We start from the raw sequence: 13,253 nt of genomic DNA on the forward strand, positions 1-13,253 counted from the left end.
GATAGCACTAAACGAAGCAAGGGCATCAGAGTCAGCAGAGAAATCATCGGTAACCATACAACGTGGTTTCAGCGGAAGCCAGCCAGCACCCAGGCAAACCAGAGTTCACTACGAGGACACAAACCCCGACTACGAGGATCCCGAGTTCGAGGACAGTCACCTGATGAGGAGCAGTCACATGAGGCCAGGGGGGAGACCCGGATCCCGCTTGCCGCCCTGCGCAAGCTGCGGAGGGAATCACCCCCGGTCTACCTGTCGGTTCAGGAACGTTGTTTGTTCAATCTGCAACAAACTTGGGCACATCGCACGAGTGTGCCGGAGCGGAGTCCCTTCCTCATGGCAGCCACCTACGTACCGCCAACAGAAGCCCAACCCAGGGGCTTGGCGAAATCAAAAAGGGTGCCCAGAGAGAAATCCACAAGTGTTTACCCAGAGAGAAAATCCCCAAAGAGCTGAGCGAGCGTATTCCCAGAGAGATTACACACAAAGAGCTGAGAGAGCGTTCTATCAAGACGCTCAACGAGAGTATTTTCAGGATACAGATGCTGAGATAGAGTTGACCCAGAGAGTGGAATTGCGAACGTATCTCACCACAATAAGTCAGGTCCGCACCAAGCGGCCTAAAAAGCTGAAAGTCACAGTCCTCTTGGAGGGCTCACCTTGCGAGCTAGAAGTTGACACAGGATCGTCCCTGACGATCATTTCATGGGCATCCATGAAACAGGCTATCCCTAGCCTCAAAAAGAGCCAACTACGCGCTCCAGACATCCTGCTACGAGACTACCAGGGAAACCGAGTCCCCATCGTGGGCCAAGGCACGTTCCAGATCCGTTTCAAGGACATCGTAGCCCAGCTGCCCGTGACCATCGCCAGCGCACCGTTACAGAACCTTCTAGGACTGGATTGGTTTGAATCATTGGGGCTAGAAGTCACCGGAATCAACGCCGTGGAGAACAGCAGCGCCGAGCAGATTTTTAAGGAGTTCGAGGATGTGTTCAGCCCCGGTCTTGGTAAGTATGTGGGTAAACCAATCTCATTCAATTTAGACCCCAAGGTGGCGCCAATCCGACTTAAGCCGAGACGAGTGCCTTTTGCACTCCGCCCAAAAATAGATAAGGAAATAGATAAGTTAGTGGAGCAGGGAATCCTCGAGCCGGTGGATCACGCGCGCTGGGAAACTCCCATCGTGACACCAGTCAAGCCAGACGGATCAGTCCGCATCTGCGCGGACTATAAATGCACAATTAATGTCGCGCTACAACAGAGAGCATATCCTGTGCCAGTAGTACAACACCTATTGCATTCGTTGGGGCCAGGAAAGATATTTGCTAAGTTAGACATGGCACAAGCTTACCAGCAGTTGCCCGTGGATAGCGCCACAGCAGAGGCCCAAACTATAGTGACGCATAGAGGAACATTCAAATGCAACCGGCTATAATTTGGTGTGAGTATTGCTCCTGGTCTGTTCCAGAGCGTCATGGAACGGCTGTTGCAAGGGATACCGGGAGTCGTCCCCTATTTCGACGACATCTTGGTATCCGCTGAAAACGAGGAGCAATTATTAAAAAGAGTCAGAACTGTTTTGACCCGAATCAGAGAGAAGGGCCTCCGCCTTAAAAAAGAAAAATGCCAAATTAACGTGCCTAGCGTAGAATTCCTGGGTTATAGAATCGATGGTCAGGGAATACACCCCACTTCAAAGAAAATTAAGGCGATCCAGGACGCCCCCACACCACGAAATCAGACCGAGTTGCAGGCCTTCCTCGGACTACTTAACTTCTACAGCGTTTTTCTGAGACAGAAGGCGACCGTTGCTGAGCCATTGCATCGACTACTCCAGAGGAACGCACCATGGAAATGGGGACGATCCGAAGCAGCAGCTTTTGCCGCAGTAAAGCGCCTGCTCACCACTGACTCGCTGTTAGTCCAATACAGCCAGACACTGCCGCTGGTATTGACCTGCGACGCATCACCTTTTGGAGTTGGCGCAGTCCTTAGCCACAGGATGCCAAACGGAAACGAAGCACCCATCGCCTTCTACTCTAGGACTCTTTCATCGGCCGAGAGGAACTACAGCCAGATGGACAGGGAAGCGTTAGCTGCTGTAGCTGGAGTAAAACGTTTCCATGAATACCTCTACTGCCGCGATTTTGAACTAATCACAGATCACAAACCGCTGTTGGGACTCTTGGCGGGAAACCGCCCCACTCCCGTCTCCCTGTCTCCACGCATGACCAGGTGGACTGTTTTCCTGGCTGCGTACTCATACAAGTTAATTCATCGACCGGGCTCCACTTTAGGACACGCAGACGCACTCAGCCGTTGCCCATTACCGGACCTTTTGCCAGACCCCACTCCTGAAGTACCGGTGCTGCTCATTGACTGTTTGGACTCAGGACCGGTTTCTTCCTACGACGTTGCAAGGTTCTCCTCTAAAGATAATATAATAAAGCAAGTGCAAACTTGGGTTTGGAGGGGGTGGCCGAAGGGAAACGTGGGCCCGGAATTCAAAGTGTTTTGGTCAAAACGGGATGAACTCTCAGTGTTACAAGGTTGTTTATTGTGGGGGGATCGAGTTGTTATTCCTTATGCGTTACGTAGAAATGTGTTAGATGCATTACATGCGGGTCATCCGGGGATTGTTAGGATGAAGGCGTTAGCAAGAAGTTACGTTTGGTGGCCAAACATGGACAAAGAGATAGAGGAATGGGTGGCCACTTGCGATCCATGCCAGGAATCGAGACCAGCACCCCCGGAAGCGCCCGCCACAGAATGGGAGAAGCCTAAAGCACCCTGGTCGAGAATACACATCGACTTCGCAGGGCCAGTTCAAGGTCAGACCTTCCTCATAGTTGTGGACGCATACTCCAAATGGCTAGAAGTAGTCCTAATGACTTCAACCACGGCAGAGGCAGTCATTAAGGTTCTACGGCGACTTTTCGCCACTCATGGCCTGCCCGACCTCCTGGTCTCCGATAACGGGCCCCAGTTCACGGCCATGCAATTCGAAACATTTTTAGCTGGTCAGGGGATTCGGCATGCCCTCGTCGCGCCATTCCATCCGGCATCAAACGGACAGGCGGAAAGAATGGTGCGATCCGCAAAAGAGGCCCTCGCTAGGATGGGTCCAGGTGATTGGCAAACACGCATTGACCATTACCTATTAATCCAACATATTACCCCCAGTGCAACGACGGGTAGGAGCCCCGCTGAGCTACTCATGGGCCTCCGTTTACGGTCTCACCTGGACCGTCTTCACCCAAATTACTCTGCCACAGCACCCCCAGACTCCACAAGCAAAATTCGGAGTTTTAGCATAGGGGATTCAGTATACGCCCACAACTATGCAGGGGGGACATTGTGGATGCCGACAAAGGTCATTGGCATCACGGGTCCACGATCGTATCTGTTAGAACTAGAAGATGGGCGGAACTGGAAAAGGCACATTGATCAACTTCGGGGTCGCCTGGCGCATTCAGATCTACGAACTGAGAACGAGAGCTACCTGCCAATGCAAAGTCAGCCACTCGAGAGCCCCATCACAGAGAACTACGACACCTGCGAGCCCAGAACAGAACAAGAGGTCGAGTGCGAAATGGAACAACCCCCAAGCAACGAAAGCAAGCAAATCCCCGAACGCCAAAACAACGAAAGCCTGCAAACGCCCGGAAACAAAACACAGAAAGAAACCGATCCTGCAACTACTTCTGACCAACCCGAACTGCGACGCTCCACCCGAGTAAGGCAAACACCAACGTATCTTAAGGACTATGTTACTAACCGCAACGTTCCGTCTAGGAGGGGAGGGGTGTTAGATATTAACATATATCGTAGCAAGTCTCCTATCTGGTCCGCTGCTACAGCGGGAAACAGGTATCATTCTGATTGGTCGAGGGGCGTACCCGACTCCTATAAAAGGGGAACCCTCCGACCACAGAGCAAGCTGGATCACTATTACTGCTAATAAAGAGCTGTTAAGTCACTTCGTGTCCGCAGTCTGTTCTCTCGCTGCCCAGATCCAACAGAGTCCCTGTGGATTTTACTCTGCTAGTCATTGCTGGCTATAGGGGATGGTGCTCATCTGTGTTTCCAGGCGATATGACATTTCCATGGTCATGTGACCAGCATGACATCAATGGAGTGCTGTTACCTTCCACCGAATTGGTACCTATTTATCTACTCTATTTGTATGCTTTCAAACTGCTAGGTTGGCAAGAGTTGGGTCAAGGACGGGACCCATCATGTGGAGCTCTGGTCTTAAACCTGCCAACTTTCCATCTGACAAGCCCAGCATTTTAATCTCTCTGTCCATCCTCTTAACAAGATCTTGCAGCAAATTAACTGACCTACACTGAAACTGAGCATAACTAGACTTAGTTTAAATGGATTCTTTATTCCCCAACTGCATCCCATAGCAGAACACAATACTTCTTGATTTAATGCAATTATTTTTGTGGGGGAGCATTTTTGTTAGCAGGCATTCCACATCCCCAAACAACACTATCTATGCCCTTTGTGGCCTACTTCTTCCTGTCATGATTTCCTTCTGCATCATTCCATCTTTGCCCTTTTCTGCAAAAAGGCTCCTTACATCTCTGACATACCAAAAGCCTTGTAATCATTACCAAAACACAACAGGCTGATCAGTGTTCTGAAAGCTTCAGTGCACCTTGGAGAGGAAGATGAGGGAGTGGTTGTCAGCCACATGGATGAAGTGGCCAAAGAGAAACAGCAGCATAGTAGTGGTGGCAGGTAGTGGCATAGTGGTGGTGGCAGGAGGCAGGCAGCAATAGCTGGGAAGCTGTAGTGCAAGGGTGTCAAACTCAAGGCCCGTGGGCCAGATTTGGCCCACAGGGTGCTTAGATCTAGCCTGTAGGGCCATCCTGGAAACAATGAAGGACTGACCCATGTGCAGCCCTCCCGAGTCAGTTTTCACTGGCAGTAAGTTACAACAGGCCATCGCAGCCAAAACGTAGCTTGGGACCTCATTTTCGCTGGCAGAGCATTCAGGCCACCACAGGTGCCCCTGACATGAGTGATATTGAGCTGGCCATGCACACCCTGGTCACACCCGCCCAGCCCAACAAGATCAAACACAACCCTGATGTGGCCCTCAATGAAATCGAATTTGATACCCCTGATGTAGTGGCTCTACTTGATGGCTGTTTCTTCTAATTGTCTCTAGGTAAATTAAAGTCTCCTTAACTATAACCCAGTTATTCATGTTGTGACAAAGGAGAACCACAGACTTGGCATATTACCATAAGTCAAGTAGTTTGTGACTATATTTCACATCCTTTGTCTTAAGCACAATTTCAAGAGAAATCCTTGCTCATGCAATACAGAAGACTGCTATAACTTAACATGTTATGCAAATATTGTCTTAGATTTCTTAGTCACTGATTTGCACACTGAAGAATTGTTTCCTTTACAGGAAATAGCACCAATGAGCATTTCCTGTCCCTTTTTTAAATAAATACAGAAACATTTTTTCTTGCTTCTGAAATTTTGGGGACTAGCCCTAATTAAGACAGTGTTCTCCTATATAGTTCTAAGGAATCAATATAATTTTATTTATTTATTTATTTAGCACAATTTTTTGTCTCCTCCCCCTTTCCCCTTTCACCCCAGTGCTTAAAACTATTAGAATTCATGCTTAGGAAAGCCTTTTTATCTCCCCTGTGAATATTTTGGTGATTTCTCTCACATCCCCCCAGGTGTCCTAAGAGCCCTGTCTGCTTTACCCCAGAGATTAATTTTTGCCAATTGTGCTAATAACAATGGCTGGGACAGAACATGGGCACAGAAGAAGCAGACAAATTGCAATGGCAGTGCAGCAGTGGTAGGATTCAAAAAATGTTACTACCAGTTCAGTGGGCATGGCTTGGTGGCATGACAGGAGAAGGATACGGTAAAATCCCCATTCTCTTCCCATCCCACTAACTTGCTTTCCAGCTCTGTTCTCCTGTGCAGGGCAACGGAAGAAGACCAAGCCAATCAGCTGGGACTCGAGAGGCAGTGTATAGATGGGGCAGAGCCAACCAGAGGTGGTATTTGCCAGTTCTCTGAACTACTCAAAATTTCCACTACCGATTCTGCAGAACTGATCAGAATCTGCTGAATACCATCTCTGCAATGTAGGATATTGGAACAGAATGCTATGATAGAGTAAAAGTTTGGGAATTATCATTGTTTTGCTCAAGCAATGATAATATTCCTTGGATTCATGGCGTAGCAGATGCTTGACATCCCAGGCTTGCTTTACAAGCAAACTTTTTGTAAGAGTTAGATCTAACTAACGAAAGGATGACCATGGCCTGAGTTCCAGATTCAGATCTAAAGAAAGGGGTTGTGGGAGTGTTTAGAGAGAAGCTTTTGGTGCTACATGAGAAAGGAGGAGGTTTGGGGTCAGGTTGGCAACCTGGCCCCATAAAAAACTCGCCAACCCATACAATATGGTGAAAGAAACGACCAAAAATTCTATACCGCATCGGTCGTCGGACAGGTTAACAAGGGCCGCAGCGGATGTTGAGGTCCCTGGGCATCTGTCGACAAGTGGACTACAAGTGGACCAGCCAACAAAATGACAAAAATATAGTTCAGATGAAAATCATGCCATAATGGTCTGTTATTACAACTAAGAGCCAAAAAAAAGAGGCTATTTAAAGCGAATGTATGATTTATGGAAACAACAATATCCAGATTCAAATGTTAGTGAACAACAACTAGCAGATCAAAGGTGATTTATTATACGGAATAAAGTGTTTAGCGAAGTTGAACTTGAGGAAATTCAGGCAAATTGCAAAAAAAAAAAAAACATCACAAGAGGAATTAACTGATACTCAAGACACAACTAAAGAAATCGTAGTAGAACTCCCAGAGGAAGCTGTTGGAGAGGAAATAACAAAATTACCACCAGAACCAGTTACCATTGAACCAACTGATGAACCAACTCAAAAACAAAAAGAACTGAAGGACAAGATCATGGAGCATTTTCTGGCTAGTGAGGAAAGGCAATGTTTACCATCATTAAAAACTGTCCCTAAGAAAACGTTGGGTCCTATCATGAAAATGGTCAATGCAGTGCTTTCAACAATTGAATCGGGATCCATCTTGGAAATGAAGCAGTTAATGTACAGTGCAGCTGCAATAGTCACTAATGAACTAGGTATTAAAATCAAAGCACCTAATCACACAATGGAAAAAGCATCAAAGCCAAAGTGGAAAATCCGATTAGAACACAAAGTCAAAAAATTAAGGGCAGATACCAGCAACTTAAAGAACATGCATGAGCAACGGCTTAAAAACAGCAAAATCATAGATCAGCTAATCAGAAGATATAGATTGGATACAAGAAACATCAATGAAGCTGTAGAGATTGTAAAACAGCAGATAACAGCAACAGCTAGAAAAATTGAGAGATATGAGGCACGAATCATCCAATACAAACAAAATAACAATTTCGTTCAGACCAATGGCATTTTTATCAAAGTCTTAATGTAAATGGTGACACCAAAAAACCAAAAAAGCAGGCCACAGCTAAATTCTGGAAAGGATTGTGGGAAAATGCAAAGGACTACAATAAGGAAGCAAAGTGGATACATGACTTTGAGAAAAACATTAGTAACAAACAAATGCAAGTATTAGAAATAACAACTGGGATGGTCAAAAATCGAGTAAAAAAAGTAAAGAATTGGACATCACCTGGAAATGACCAATTACATGGTTTCTGGCTCAAATATCTGACCAATTTATATGCAATATTGGCTAGGCAACTGAATGAAATTTTACAAAATGATCAAATTGATGAATGGTTGACAACTGGAAAAACATACTTGATTCAGAAAGATGTAGCTAAAGGAACAATACCTGAAAACTACAGACCAATAACATGCTTGCCAACAACCTTCAAATTACTCACAGGCATTATTGCAGATAACATTATGGATTATTTGAAAACAAACAACATCTTGCCAGTAGAGCAAAAAGGCAACAAAAGAAGGAGCAGGGGCACAAAAGATCAGCTCCTAATTGATAAAATGATATTAGAAAATTGTAAGAAAAGAAAAACGAACTTGAATATGGTCTGGATTGATTACAAAAAGGCATTTGACTCATTGCCACATAGTTGGATCATAAAATGCTTAGAAACAACTGGCATTAGCAAAAATATTACATCCTTCAGTGAAAAGGCAATGAAACAATGGAGAACTGAGTTGGCAGTAGGGAATGAGAACTACGGAATGGTTAATATCAAGCGAGGAATTTTCCAGGGTGATTCACTTTCACCTCTTCTCTTCATCATCGCGATGATCCTGCTATCAGTAATCTTAAAAAAAATGAAATTAGGCTACCAAACAGCCAAAGAAGCTGAAAAAAATTCGCATTTATTATATATGGATTATTTGAAACTCTATGGTAAGTTAGAAATAGAAATCCAATCACTGACAAACACAGTCCGAGTATTCAGTACCGATATTTCAGTGCAGTTCGGCATGGAAAAACGTGCCACTGTATCCATAAAAAGGGGCAAAATCACTGCATGTGAGGGAATTGAAATGCCCAATGGCCAACTAATTAAATGCAATGAAAATGAAGCCTACAAATACTTAGGCATTCTGCAGTTGGATAACATCAAACATGGAGAAGTAAAAACTATTGTCAGGAGAGAGTACACCAACAGAGTTAGGAAAATTTTGAAATCTAAATTAAATGGTGGAAATACAGTCAAGGTCATAAATACCAGTTATACGATACACAGCTGGTATAGTTAACTGGACACAAGCAGATTTGGACATTTTGGACCGAAAAACCAGGAAACTAATGACAATGCACTACAGTTTACATCCACACGGTGACACTGATAGATTATACCTGCCCCGAAAATCAGGTGGCAGAGGATTATTACAAGTGAAGCACATAGTTGAAGAAGAAAAACATGCACTGGCTGATTATTTAAAAGAAAGTCAAGAACATCTATTAATCGAAGTAAAGAACAAAAATCTACTGAAGGCCCAACAGACGGAACAAGAATACAGAAAAGATGTGATAAAATCAAGAATGGAGAGTTGGCAGAACAAAGCATTGCATGGTCAATTTCTGGAAAAAATAAAAGATAAAGTGGACAGTGAAAAAACTTGGTTATGGTTAACAACAGGTACATTAAAGAAAGAGACAGAGTCACTAATCCTGGCTGCGCAAGAACAAGCTATCCGAACAAATGCCATTAAGGCCAAAATCGAAAAATCCTCTGATGATGCCAAATGCAGACTCTGCAAAGAAGTTGATGAAACTGTTGACCACATACTCAGCTGCTGTAAAAAAATCGTGCAGACTGATTATAAATTGCGTCACAATTCAGTAGCGCAAATGATCCACTGGAATTTGTGCAAAAATTATAATATTAAAACAACAAACTAGTGGGAACATAAACCTGAAAAAGTCACCGAAAATCAGATGGTCAAGATCCTATGGGATTTTCGTGTACAAACGGACAAAATACTGGTGCATAACATGCCAGACATCACACTGGTTGAGAAAAATAAGGTTACAATCATAGACATCGCAATACCAGGTGATAGCGGGTCGACGAGAAGGAACATGAAAAAATCGTGAAATACCGGGACCTAAAAATTGAAATTCAACGATTATGGCACAAACCAGCAGTGGTAATTCCAGTGGTAATCAGCACACTGAGAGCTATTCCAAAAGCACTGGAATTACATTTAAAACAGTTAAAACTTGACAAAATCACCATCAGTCAAATGCAAAAAGCTGCACTGCTTGGATCTGCACGTATATTACGAAAATACGTTACGACGTCCTAGGCCCCTGGGTGGGGCCCGACTAGTAATCAATGCCAAATCCGGCGAAACAACTGGCCACTGTGATACAATCGTATAATATTAATATTAATAATAATAATAATAATAATAATAATAATAATAATAATAATAATAATAATAATAATAATAATAATAATAATAATATTAACTCCGCCATTGCCGGTCCCAAGCCCGGATGAGAAAGGAGGAGGGTTGGGGTCAGGTTGGCAACCTGGCCCCATAAAAAAAACCCGCCAACCCATATAACATGGTGAAAGAAACAAATAAAAATTCTATACCGCATCGGTCGTCGCGCGGGTTAACAAGGGCCGCGGCGGATGTTGAGGTCCCTGGACATCTGTCGACAAGTGGGCTACAAGTGGACCAGCCAACAAAACAACAAAAATATAGTGCAGATGAAAACCGTGCCATAATGGCCTGTTATTACAACTCAGAGCCTGGGAAAAGAGGTTATTTAAAGCGAATGTATGAATTATGGAAACAACAACATCCAGATTCAAATGTTAGTGAACAACGACTTGCAGATCAAAGGCGAATTATTACACGGAATAAAGTGTTTAGTGAAGTTGAACTTGAGGAAATTCAAGCAAATTGCAAAACTAAGAAAACAACATCACAAGCAGAAATAACTAACCTAAAGGCATTGTGGTAGAACTCCCAGAAGAAGCTGTCGGGGAGGAAATAACAACACTATCACCAGAACCAGTTATCACTGAACCAACTGATGAACTAACTCAGAAACAAAAAGAATTGAAGGACAAGATCATGGAGCATTTTCTGCTTAATAAGGAACGGCAACGTTTACCATCATTAAAAACTGTGCCTAAGAAAATTTTGGCCCCTATCATGAAAATGGTGAATGCAGTGCTTTCAACAATTGAATCGGGATCCATCTTGGAAACGAACCAGTTAATGTACAGTGTAGCCGCAATAGTCACTAATGAACTAGGCATTAAAATCAAAGCACCTAGTTACACAACAGAAAAAGCATCAAAGCCAAAGTGGAAAATCCGATTGGAACAAAAAGTCAAAAAATTAAGGGCAGATGCTAGCAATTTGAAGAACATGTGTGAGCAACGACTTAGAAACAACAAAATTATAGATCAGCTATTCAGAAGGTATAGATTGGATACAAGAAACATCAATGAAGCTGTAGAGATTGTAAAACAGCAGATAACAGCAACAGCTAGGAAAATTGAAAGATATGAGGCACGAATCATCCAATACAAACAAAATCAGCAATTTCGATCAGACCAACGGCGTTTTTATCAAAGTCTTAATGTGAATGATGACACCAAAAGTCAAAAACCAGAAAAGCAGGCCACAGTTGAATTCTGGAAAGAATTGTGGGAAAATGCAAAGGACTACAATAAGGAAGCAAAATGGATACATGACTTTGAGAAAAGCATTGGCAACAAACAAATGCAAGTATTAGAAATAACAACTGAGATGGTCAAAAATCGAGTAAAAAAAGTAAAGAATTGGACATCACCTGGAAAGGACCAATTACATGGTTTCTGGCTCAAATATCTGACCAGTTTACATGCAATATTGGCCAGGCAACTGAATGAGATTTTACAAAATGGCCAAATTGATGAATGGTTGACAACTGGAAAAACATACTTGATTCAGAAAGATGCAACTAAAGGAACAATACCTGAAAACTACAGACCAATAACATGCTTGCCAACAACCTTCAAATTACTCACAGGAATTATTGCAGATAACATTATGGATTATTTGGAAACAAACAACATCTAGTCAGTAGAGCAGAAAGGCAACAAAAGAAGGAGCAGGGGCACAAAAGATCAGCTCCTAATTGATAAAATGATATTAGAAAATTGTAAGAACAGAAAAACGAACTTGAATATGGTCTGGATTGATTACAAAAAGGCATTTGATTCATTGCCACATAGTTGGATCATAAAATGCTTAGAAACAACTGGCATTAGCAAAAATATTACATCCTTTACTGAAAAGGCGATGAAACAATGGAGAACCGAGTTGGCAGTAGGGAATGAGAACTACGGAATGGTTAATATCAAGCGAGGAATTTTCCAGGGTGATTCAGTTTCACCTCTTCTCTTCATCATCGCAATGATCCCGCTATCAGTAATCTTAAAAAAAATGAAATTAGGCTACCAAACAGCCAAAGAAGCCGAAAAAATTTCGCATTTATTATATATGGATGATTTGAAACTCTATGGAAAGTCAGAAATAGAAATCCAATCATTGACAAACACAGTCCGAGTATTCAGCACCGATATTTCAATGAAGTTTGGCATGGAAAAATGTGCCACTGTATCCATAAAAAGGGGCAAAATCACTGCGTGTGAGGGAATTGAAATGCCCAATGGCCAACTAATTAAATGCAACGAAAATGAAGCCTACAAATACTTAGGCATTCTGCAGTTGGATAACATCAAGCATGGAGAAGTAAAAACTATTGTCAGGGGAGAGTACACCAACAGAGTTAGGAAAATTTTGAAATCTAAATTGAATGGTGGAAATACAATCAAGGCCATAAACACCTGGGCAATACCAGTTATAAGATACACAGCTGGTATAGTTAACTGGACACAAGCTGATTTGGACATTTTAGACCGAAAAACCAGGAAACTAATGACAATGCACTACAGTTTACATCCACGTGGTGATATTGATAGACTATACCTACCCCGGAAATCAGGTGGCAGAGGATTATTACAAGTGAAGCAAATAGTTGAAGAAGAAAAACATGCACTGGCTGATTATTTAAAAGAAAGTCAAGAACATCTATTAATCGAAGTAAAGAACAAAAATCTATTGAAGGCCCAACAGACGAAACAAGAATACAAAAAAGATGTGATAAAATTAAGAATGGAGAGTTGGCAGAACAAAGCATTGCATGGCCAATTTCTGGAAAAAATAAAAGATAAAGTGGACAGTGAAAAAACTTGGTTATGGTTAACAGCAGGTACATTAAAGAAAGAAACAGAGTCACTAATCCTGGCTGCGCAAGAACAAGCTATCCGCACAAATGCCATTAAGACCAAAATCGAAAAATCCTGTGATGATGCCAAATGTAGACTTTGCAAAGAGGCTGATGAAACTGTTGACCACATACTCAGCTGCTGTAAAAAAATCGCGCAGACTGACTATAAAATGCGGCACAATTCAGTGGCACAAATGATCCACTGGAATTTGTGCAAAAATTATAACATTAAAACAGCAACAAACTGGTGGGAACATAAGCCTGAAAAAGTCATCGAGGGTCAGATGGTCAAGATCTTGTGGGATTTTCCCATACAAACGGATAAAATACTGGCGCATAATACACCAGACATCACACTGGTTGAGAAAAATAAGGTTACAATCATAGACATCGCAATACCAGGTGATAGCAGGGTCGCCGAGAAGGAATATGAA

Source organism: Natrix helvetica (assembly GCF_964273705.1).
Source record: "Natrix helvetica genome assembly, chromosome: 2".
Classification (NCBI taxonomy): Eukaryota; Metazoa; Chordata; class Lepidosauria; order Squamata; family Natricidae; genus Natrix; species Natrix helvetica.